Source organism: Musca domestica, unplaced genomic scaffold, assembly GCF_030504385.1.
Source record: "Musca domestica strain aabys unplaced genomic scaffold, Musca_domestica.polishedcontigs.V.1.1 29, whole genome shotgun sequence".
NCBI lineage: Eukaryota > Metazoa > Arthropoda > Insecta > Diptera > Muscidae > Musca > Musca domestica.
Window position 1 is genome coordinate 8,828,371 of NW_026712296.1, and position 12,005 is coordinate 8,840,375.

Consider the following 12,005-nt stretch of genomic DNA (forward strand, 5'->3'; position numbering starts at 1 on the left):
GATGCGTTTCAGTCAAAAACCAATAATAAATGTTAATCTTTTGCCACTTCTGAGAGATCATAGGTCTTTGGGAGATATTGGTTCCAGATCTAGGAAGACCATTTACGTGCAACATCTACCAATAAATTGGAAATGAGCAAATTCGTTTAAGTTGCTATTATTCGAAAATTAGAGAACGAAACCTGATGGTTTTCTTTTATTATTTGTCACAATATCTTGTGGAATTCTGTCGAGTATTTCGCCTATATAAACTGTATGGTTTATTATAGTGTTGTAGGGTATTCAACGGTCGGCCCCGCTCGACTGTAGCCTTTGCTTACTTGTTTTTTTTTTTTTTTTTTTTTTTTTTTTTTTTTTGATGATTTTAGCGATATTATTACGCGAAATTTTTTAGATTTTGTATTTCAAGTTCGTAATGAGTACCACAGCCTATGACAAAAAAATTAATTTTTGAAGGAACACATTTTCGTTCATCCCCCATATAAGGGGTTTCATTTGAGAAGTATTTTTCTACAGATATTTGTATTTTCCAAATTTTCGACCAGGCCGAACTTAGCTGTTTTTTTGCTTGTTTTGATGCATAATGGAAATAGATTATTTTCTGGGTGACCTATACTGAAATTTGATAAAATAATATTTTGTCTTTCAGGTCAATGATGCTTTGTTGTAGAATTTTCCATAAACTCACACAAAATACGGCTTTAACCATAATATGTATTTTTAATATATATCAATTAAGTGCGTTTAGGTAAGATTTAGATTGTTGACCGTTTTTTGAAAAAATGATTTTGTAAAATATTTTGACTTCCTGCTATCCCCGTTAAAGGGAGTTATTTTTACCATATTTAAAAAAAAAGTACCAAAAATCCCATTTGTTGACTCGCTTGATGGTTAAAATTTCGGAAAACCAAAAATTTGGGCTCAATATTTTATTCTATTGACGTTTTCAATCTATTGAATATTTTATTTGTTGTTTAAATTATAATTGGTAAGTGTCGTCTTGTCCGACCTTATTTTGGCCTTGGTGAATACACGGACATCCAATAAGACCCAGTAGCCTTGCCCTGCAGTAGTGCATGTTAGAATCAATTTTAAAAAAAGAATATAGAAATTTGGAGTAATTTTTTGCTATTTAGTTTTTTGATACTGTGTTAACGGTATAAAATTTTAACTTTTCAAAATTCTGCAACTTTTCCGAGCATTTTTTCCATAATTTATTGTATAAGTAAATAACTAGGAAAAAAACTGAATGTGAACCAATCTTTGGTACATGTCCAAGCTCTACATACATAATGTGACTTGAATCCTCTTTTACAGTACTTAAATATTTCAAAATCAAAATTAAATTATATAATCAAAATAAAATTATTTTTGAGCTATTTATTACAATAATAGTTATTATATGTTTTAGGACATATAAATTAAATTCCGTCAAAAAAGACTGGAAATCGTTAATAAAAAAATTTAATGAAAATCATATTTCCAATTAAAAAAACAATTGATGTCGTATGTTAAATTTCACTCACTTGGGGCGTTCAGTATCACTTTCGTATATATTTTTGCGTCTTTTTCCTTTATATATTTAAATACGAAACAACGACTGTAAAATATACCCATTAATTGCTATGAACGATGTGGATAGCTTCAAATCACTCCACTTGATTTTTTTTTTTTTTTTTTTCAGACTATAATTCACATACTTCTGATTTCTTTATCAATACGCACGTTTACAAGTAGAACAATTAAACATTAACTCCCTAAAGTATGTGATAGATTTTATTTAAATAACATTTACTGAAGATCAATAAATATTCAGCCTAGAAGTATGCAATACACAATATATAATTTGTGAGTCTTGACACTGTTTAGAACTCCATATCACGTATCTCGTAAGTGGAACGTATACGATTTTCGAACATTCCGTGGAATTTATGAATTAAGCTTACGATATTTGATAATTTTACGATATCTACTATACGATGGGTTCCAATTGGATCAACAATCAGATGTACTAAACTAGAATGTGAATAATTACATAATTAGATAAAAGTATACATGAATGTGGATTATAAGACAACTTAAGATAAGATTGTTAGAGAATAAAGATAAATGTAATGATACCTTTTATATTGGAACCTTTTCTGTAATGATCTATTTGACACATATTTCCATACGTTTTTAATCAAGTTAATCATGATAAACCATTTTATAAAAATTATATATAATTGGAACTTTGAAATGCATGACCAACAAAGTGAAATTGTTTATAATAATAATTGTTAATAACAAATATATGGCTTTGAAATGAAATGTAATTCACTATCTACATTTTGTTTGGACTTTAAATTATAAGAAACCTATCTAATGCTCAAACCACAATTTTGTAAGGAGTCCACAATTTTTGTACACTGTTCAAATTCAAATCAATTTTCATCCTTCATGTGAGAGTATTTATCGACGATATTATTTGGCCAGAATAAATAAAAACCACCGTAGACTTCTACCACACTTGTTGCGTGTGCGCTTCAATAAATATTTCCCAAAAACTCTTTTAATGCATGGTAAAATGAAAAGGTAAGGTAAAGCTACAAGCTGACTGCAATTTTTTAAGTGTGAACGACTTCTGCCAATTTTGTGTATGATTTATTGTTTTGTAAAATGAAAACTAAATATTTTCAAATCAATGATTGAAAACTTTTGTTGGCAACGCATTTATTATGGTACGAGTCATAGTTGTGAAGTAAGAAAAATGCAGTTGCATAAAAATCAAGAAACATAATATAAAATAGGATATCCACAGCACAATAAAGACATCTGTCTGTCCGTCTGTGAAATGAAGTAGGTTGCTAAAAATTTACTCAGATGTGTGTTTATCTGTAGGGCTTTTGGTATTGAAAATGGATATTCATATAATTTTAGCGACATTATTCATCGGAATTATTTCAAATTTTGTATTTGCTAAATCGTCACACGAAGACGTGGTCCTTCAAAAGTATTTTTTCCACATAGGCTGCAGTACATGTTCCGAGCTTCAAATACGAAATTTGAAACAGTTGTGGTACAAAATATAGCTAAAATCATCAAAATACCGAATATTGGGGTGTACTGTTTAAGGGGGCTATACAAAAACGTAGACCGACATAACTTATTTACGAACTTAACCTTAACTTAATACACATGTGTGCAAAATTTTAGACTTCTATATCAATTCGTTCCAAAGATAGCGTGATTACCACAGACAGGCGGACATTTTTACATCGAATTTTACGCTGATCATGTATATATATACTTTGTTGGGTCTGACATGAATATTTCGAGGAGTTACAAACGAAATGACAAAGATTATACACCCTCCATAGTATGGTGGAGGGTATAAAAACATAATATTTTCAAAATCAAAACATGCTACAAAACACCATGTAAACAGGATCGTAGCAAATCAAAATATTTTTTGAAATATAGACCACATTTTGAATACAAGTAACTTCTTTGAAGTGAGATATCAAAGCTCGATTTAACATGCTTCATATCTTAAAATTTTTGTCTTTATTAGAGCTAGTGTGAAAATACAATATGTTAGTCTACTCTCCTGCGAGATGTCGACCACAAAAGTTAAAAAATTTCGATAAAAAAGTCATAACCAGTGGCGTTCAAAATTGGTCCGTGACATATAATAGGTCAGGAGCTATCAAAAATTTAACATATATCTGTCGGAAAGCCTTTTCTCAAACTTTAAATAGGTAAGAACCAGGCCTTTCTTGGTATGAAGGTGTGGTTATGATATAAGGTGCCCAGTTAAACTTTTATTAAGCAGAACTGACGCTGTGGAATGAACCAGACGTAATGCTTCGGTTGAAAAACTGTTGCAACTGTTTACACAGATAGACAACATGTTAAGCATTTCATCACGTTTTACACTGTTAAGTTATCTTTACATAACACATAAAAATTATTTATCTGTAAATAACACTTAAATTTCAATTCAAAACGAATATGTCGGAAAATATGTAAAATAGTCACCGAACGAAGACCATTAAATAATCCTCTTCAGAGGTTGCTGCTTTTATACAAAGAAAATGTACTAAAAATTTATATACATTTTTTTACATTTTATTTTATTATGTTTTCATTTTAAATATTTGGAGCAAAAAAGACTATATAAATTAAAGATTTAATAAAAGTTTTACATTTCTAAAAATATACAAGAATTTATTAGACACACAGTTTCTTTTTTTAAATGTCTCCCTGCCTCACATATGATCGAATTATTGAACTAAAGGATTAGGAGTTAGTTGATTAAAAAGACTTGCTAGATATTTTAGACGATTTCGGAATACTAAGGGTATTGTCACAAATGACGATATACAGGATGGAAATTTTTACATTTTTTTAAATGTCGGAAATTTTATCAAATTTTAGAATAAATTTGCAGGGTGAAAAATTGCAGTAAAGTCAACGCCATAATGTTTACAATTTTTTTAAATTTTATTGAATAAAAGCAAAAATGTCGGAAATAGCATCAAATTTTAGAATAAGATTAGATTTGTTCGAATTGGTCACCTTAGGACCGATGTAACAGGAATGAAACCGTCACAAGCTGCCCGAATGTTGCTCTGCGGTATTTTGGCCCATTCCCGGCGAAGCGCTTGCTTGAGGTGATCGACACTTTAATATTTTTTAGTGCCAACCTTGCTTTGCAAAATTCTTCAGACACAATAGTCTGCTGGCCATTGTGCGCTGGAAATGAAGCGAGGAACCTCATTTTGTAACTATTCTTGCGTGGCGCGTGCTAAGTGCTATAGTGTTGAGTCCTGTTGGAATGTCCAAGGTCTGCGGCCAAAATGTTTGCGTGCCCAAGGGTTTAATACGACCTCCAGGATATTTAAAATGTATTTTGAACCATATTTTGAAAAAAAAAAATCTCCAAAAAGATCCTGGGGAGAATATCCCAGACAAAAAATAAGGGAACTGATGAGGATTGGTGGCTCTATCCCTACCTTAACCCCTAGTAAATATTACCATCTTTCTCCACTGATAAACAAACGATTTTTTATAAAAACAACAATAACGGAATTAAGCCGGCCTATTTTGCAACAACATGCGACAATAAAAATACTTCTAACATCATTAAATTACATGAATAAAAGAGATTTTCTTCCTCCCAATATTTTAAGCCCAACATGATCATGGTCTCAATTTAATTAAACAGCGGTTAAAAATGCATTTAGTAGAGCGATAGGAAATTTTTAATATGTTTAAATATATTTTAGGAATGACTTCGTCTTTGTCTTCAAATATAAATTTAGATTTTAAATTAATTAATTTCCAATATCGACCTTGTAAGTGTGGCAGAGTTTCGACATTACATTTTATCAACGAGATAACAATAACAATTTTTTTACCAGTTTCTGTTTAAAACTAAATTTAATGTGGATTGGTTGGTGTGCTTTTGAATTGCAAAATATTATTATTTAATAGCTTGCTCCATCAACTATTGATACATATACATAGCACAGTACACACATACATATATACATAAATAATGAAATTTTTTTAATTTATTTCGATATCTAAACTATCTAACAATACATATAACTATTCCATTGACTTTTGCTTCGTAGCTTTATTCAAACTCTTTTCTCGCTTCGGCATCATCTCTAAATAAAAGCCAATGCAAACAAATACTGTAAATAAAAATGTGATTCTAGAACAATGAATAGAAACAGTTATTGATTTTGAACAAAAGGAGAATAGTTTCACATAGCATTTACAGATGTGTACTTACATATATGTAGAAAAATGTGGAGAATATTTAAAATGGGAATGAAACTTTGAAGAGAAGTATTTCAGAAGGAAATGTTCAATAATCCTATCGACTGTAACACAATATTTGGTTCTATATTAGTTTTATTACACTTTCTTAATCCTCACAATGGCATATATTTGATGTTGCTGGGAGCAATATTTATAATTGGTATCCAATATTCAGAATTTCGATAATTTTCGTAGTGGGTGCCATCAACTGCAGCAGAAATTATCTATATGGTCAGAGGTACCTCCTGATATTTGGTATTCTAATGATTTTAACCGTATTTTTCAACGGAATTTCCAGAAATCGGGTATTGCGAGTTCCTTACTACAGGTATAACATATACTGTGCAAATACTGGTTCAACGCACTTATAGATATACTAGCTGAAACGGGCGCGCTTCGCTACCCCTTTTGGTTTTATATGCATTCAAAATTTTATGTACGAATATTTTGTGGCTAAAAAAAATAATAAAAGAAATTCAAGAATTTAAAAAAACGTAATTATTGTAAGACTTTAATGCGTAAACAAACAAAGCTGTCCACGAGAAAAGCAGGAACATGCCAAATTTAGTCCGCATATACGAAGAGCTTGCCCTTCGGATTTATTAATTTCATAGCAAATGCCAAGTGTGCAGGAAACTGCAATCTTTTGAAGTTAAGTGGAATTTCTGTTGCTATTAAAGAATTCGAGGTAGCAACATACTTCCCCATAACAATCGTATACTCAATTAAAATTTTGTGTAGTTTTTATACCCTACACCACAAGGTGGTCAGGGTATTATGTCTTTGTGCATTTGTTTGTAACAGGCAAAAGGAAACGAGATAGACCCATAGTTCCTTTTGATGATCTGCATAGAATCACTTTCTGAGTTGATTTATGCATGTCAGTCCGTCCGTCCGTCCGTCTGTCCATGTATTCTTGTGAACAAAATGCAAGTCGCATTTATTATCCGATTGAGATGAAACTTTGCAAACAACATTTGTTTGGCCCAAGGACGAACCCTATTGAAATTGGAGATAATCGGTAAAAATTTAGATATAGCTCTCATATATATCTTCCAACCAACCAAATTAGGCCTGAAAATAAGTATGTCAAATTTGATCGAAATCGGTTCAGATATAGCTATAGCTGCCATATATATTGTTCATCCGATTTGTTATTTTTGTCCTCCGCAGCCGTAATATGCACTCTGTAACAACAATATTTGGGGAAATATATCAAATACAGCTCAGAAATACCTTTGCTAAATTTTATCGAGATCGGTTCAGATTTGGATATAGCTCCCATATATAACTTCGTCCGATTTACCTTTTATTGTGCACCAAACGTCTAATATTTGCCCAAATGGGATGGAATTTGGCACATACAACCGAATTTAGTCTAGAAGGTAGTATGCCAAATTTGGTGAAGATCAGTTCAGATATAGCTATAGCTCCCATATATATTGTGCATCCGATTTGTTGTATTTGTTACCTACAGCCGTAATATGCACTCCATAACAACGATATTCAGGAAAATATATCAAATACAGCTCAAAAATATCTTTGCCAAATTTTATCGAGATCGGTTCAGATTTCGATATAGTTCCCATATATATCTTTATCTGATTTCAAATTAATTTTGCACCAAATGGGCAATACAAGTCCGAATTTAAAAGATACAAATGCTTTGGCATATTTAGTCCTTTGAATTTTAAATTATTATTCTAATCATAGCGTGTATGATTGAATTCTCCCATAAAAACTTTTAATTATTAAGTGGAGCTCAACTAAATTAGCAAAGTGGTGTAGGGTATCATAAAATCGGCCCCTCCCCACTTAAGGACTTTCTTTACTGGTTTTACTGTTAGCCTAATACCATAGCAAAGGCCTTGTGGGACGCAATCATACCCCAAACTAAACCGATTTCAATATAATTTGACTGAATTTATTTTTAGACCAAATTACGTCACGCCTTCCATATTTCATTGAAATTGGTGGAGTTTTTTATTAAATATACGAAATATACCGAAAATACATATTGGAGATATATCCAAATCTCAACCGATTTCAAATAATTTGGATTTTTTTGTACTAAATTCCGTCACTTCTGCCACACATTCTGAATTTCTTTTGAATCGGACATACATATCGTGTTTGGTGCATAAAATATAATTTGATAGATTTATGTACTAAATTCCGTCCCTTATTCCAAACAAGACAAATTCCATCACGCATTCCAAATTTGAAATGTGGCATACACAGCGTGTTTAATGCATCAAATAAAAAAATATATATGTGAGCTATATTCAAATCTGCACGGAAATCAATATAAATTGGCAAATTTATTTTTGTTCCAAATTCCATTACACATTCCAAATTCGGAGACTGTATCTGTAATCAATCAATAGATACGTTATAAAATCTAAAATTTTAACATATTCTTGATCAGCATAAAATTCTATGTCGATTTAGCGGTGCCCGTCTGCCTGTCTGTCCGTCCGTCTGTCTGTGGAAATCACTCTAGCAATTGATGTAGGTTGATAAAGTTTTACTCAGATGTGTGTTTGCTCTGCAGATCTATTGGTATTAAAATGGGCTATATAGGTCAACGTTTTTGTATAGCCCCTATAAGATTTTAGCGGCATTATTCGCCGGTATTGTTTAAAATTTCGTGATTGAAATTCCTAATGGGTACAACAAGCTACAACAGACAAGTAAAAAGCAGTAAGCTCGGCCTCGCCGAACTTTGAATACCCTCCACCATTTGGAACGAATTAGAAAATTTTCAAAAAAAAAAAAAAATAAAATCCATTGAAAATTCTGTTAAAATCTTTAAAAAACCTAATATCGGAAGGTGCCGATATATGGGGGATATACGATATTGTGGACTTATATAGACAAATCTATGTCTGGGGGTAACTTTGAATACCCTCTCTCAGGGGGTGAAGTACTCACAAGGAACTACTTGTGTTGATTTTAAGACAATTCCATTGAAAAGCGTGGCTAACATCATCAAAATACCGAATATCGGAGGTTACAGTTATATGGGGGATATACGATATCGTGGACCTATATAGACACTTCATTTTGAGGAGGTATAATGCCCACAAGGAACTCTTTGTGTGGATTTTCAGACAATTCCGTTGAAAAATGTGTGTAAAATCAGCAAAATACCGAATATCGGGGGGTACCGTTATATGAGGGCTATACGATATTGTGGACCTATATAGATAATTCTCTGCCGAGGTATAAAGTACCCACAAGGAACTCCTTGTGTGGATTTTCAGACAATTCCGTTCAGAAATGTGGGTAAAATCATCAAAATACCGAATATCGGGGGGTACCGTTACATGGGGGCTATACGATATCGTGGACCTATATGGACAATTCTCTGCCGAGGTATAAAGTACCCACAAAAAAATCCTTGTGTGGATTTTCAGACAATTGCGTTGAAAAATGTGGGTAAAATCTTCAAAATACCGAATATCGGGGGGTACCGTTACATGGGGGCTATACGATATCGTGGACCTATATAGATAATTCTCTGCCGAGGTATAAAGTACCCACAAGGAACTCCTTGTGTGGATTTTCAGACAATTCCGTTGAAAAATGTGGGTAAAATCATCAAAATACCGAATATCGGGGGGTACCGTTATATGAGGGCTATACGATATCGTGGACCGATATAGCCCATTTTCGAACTTGACCTGCCTGCAGACATAAGAGAGATCTGTGCAAAATTTTAGCTTCCTATCTTAATTCGTTTAGACTGTAGCGTGATTACAACAGACGGACAGGGCTAAATCGTCTTAGAATTTTACGCTGATCAAGAATATATATACTTTGTTGGGTCTAAAATGATTATTTCGATGAGTTACAAACGGAATGACAAAGTTAATATACCCTCCATACCTTTTTTGGTGGAGGGGTTTAAAAAAAATGGGGATAGGGTTCTATGGGAACTTTATCAAATTGTCATATTTTGGTAATCCAAGTCGCATTTACCCACGAAAATGTTTAAAATTTGGTATTTAAGAAGATTTGGTTGATGACAATCCTTGAAATATAAAATTATATATACCGTTTTGGTATGACCCCCATATAATGGCCACATACACCTTACGGTGTGTTTAGTTTAACAGCATTATCCAAACGGTGTTATTGGTATTTGTAGTTTAAAATGAAATACGTCCGAATTCAGATAGTTTTATAAAAAAATGTTTTCTTTACCCAATTGTGGAGTTCGGCCCGGCCGCACTTAATGTTTTTTTCTTGTTACACATAATGAAGCTACTCTAAAAAATAAGATCGATTAATTTTTTGGAGAGTCACACTGAGCCATCTTAAGCGTAAAATACTACTATCGACAAACCCTTCTCCTTGCCTTTGTTGTTTTATCGATCAACGTATAAACGATTCAACCTCTTCATTCTGCCTCAATGCAAGATGCAATTTTTCTAATGATATATATATATATATATATATATATATATATATATATATATATACTAGCTGGCCCGGTCCGCGTTGCCGGCCCGTAGTTTTAGTATTTAATGCAAATTTTGCATAGCATAATATTTTACAAATCTACCTCATAAAGGTGAACAAATTTTAATATAAATATTGATTCGACTAAGTGGAAATAAATAACTATGGAAGGAGGGCAAAATAATTTCTGAATAGTCAAAGTTAATTACGCTTTTACACCCATTACCATAGCACCTCAAATTGCGCATTAGAGTCCCCAAAAAGTCTATGTTCTTGTTCATGGTAAAATTCAATAACGATTAAACAATACCCGCGTTGTTATCCGCCAATCGGTAAACATCACTATAGATCGGCGGGCCTGGGGACTATATGGTGACTGTACCAAAATATTTACGTATGTTGACATTTTTCTGTAAGATGGTTCTCTACTCACAAAGTAGCCTAAATACAGCAAATAATGGCCAAATCAGTTGAAAAACGTGGCCAAGACCACGGTCACAGCTGAAATCAGGGATACATTTATATAAGGGTTATACCAAAACGTGGCCCAACCAATATTCTCTTGGGGTTACAAATTCAATAGAAAACAAAATTTTCTTTTCTGACCACCAATTAGATGTGAAAGTGGACTTGGGGATACTCCAATGTGGGGACTTTACTTAAATAAATTCCTATGTGGCAATTACCTGTATGATGGTTCCCTACCCCAGGGGCATAAATACAATTTTTAGCCAAATCAATTAATGAATGTGGTCAAGACCAAAATGGCCCCTACTCTGAAAATTTCAAACTTTATGCGAAGAGGTTCTCTACCTCCTTAGAAACAAAGATGCCAAATAATGGCCAAAATATTAAAAAAGTGACCAAGACACCAAAAATAGCTTAAATCATACGATGGTTATATAAATATGAAATCGGGTTGTACCCTTATACGTGAGTTATGATCATGACCTGCAAAAAAAATTATGATCATGACCTGCAAAAGCCATTTAAGGTATCTTGAATGTTTGGGAAGAATTTCTGGAAGGATAGAAATCCTTTTCTTACTAAGAATCCCATTCGCTCTACTATTTTCCACCCTTTATATTTGGTATTTTTCTGATTGTACATTGGACGGATTATTGTGACAGGAAATAAGTAGTTCCACGCTTTGAAATGAGCCCCATTAGGCTTTTTCAGTCATTTTTGTTTGTTTAAATGTGTTCGCATCTTCCAGCTGAACCACGATGAAGGCCCTGGAGTTGAAAGGTAGATGTCAGTTAACATCGTATTTCCCACTCATTTCATTTTTTTGTGAAAATTTGTATATAGTGAAAAATTATTCTTTATTTTGTTCACAAAAAAATTTACTGAATTCAATTGGATAATACAAATTGAAAAAAATGACAAAAGAAGAATAACACATTGAAAAAATCTTCAACTTGTTCGCTGATTTTTTACAGCAAATGTTTAAAGATCCTTATATAGTTTGTCAATAGAATGTACTTCTATTTTAAAATTCGATTCCATTAAATTATTTCGACATCATCTATTCCGTTTCGCCACCACATAATTTGGTACTACATTTCCATGTAACTCGCCATCAATTTCATTTCTCAAGAAATCAAGTCAATTAAATAATTTGGTATTAATATTTGAATTCAAAAATAAAAAATAAAAAACACTACAAATGTACATTAGAAAAAAGTAAGTCAAAATGGAAAAAAATCATGCAAAATAAAACA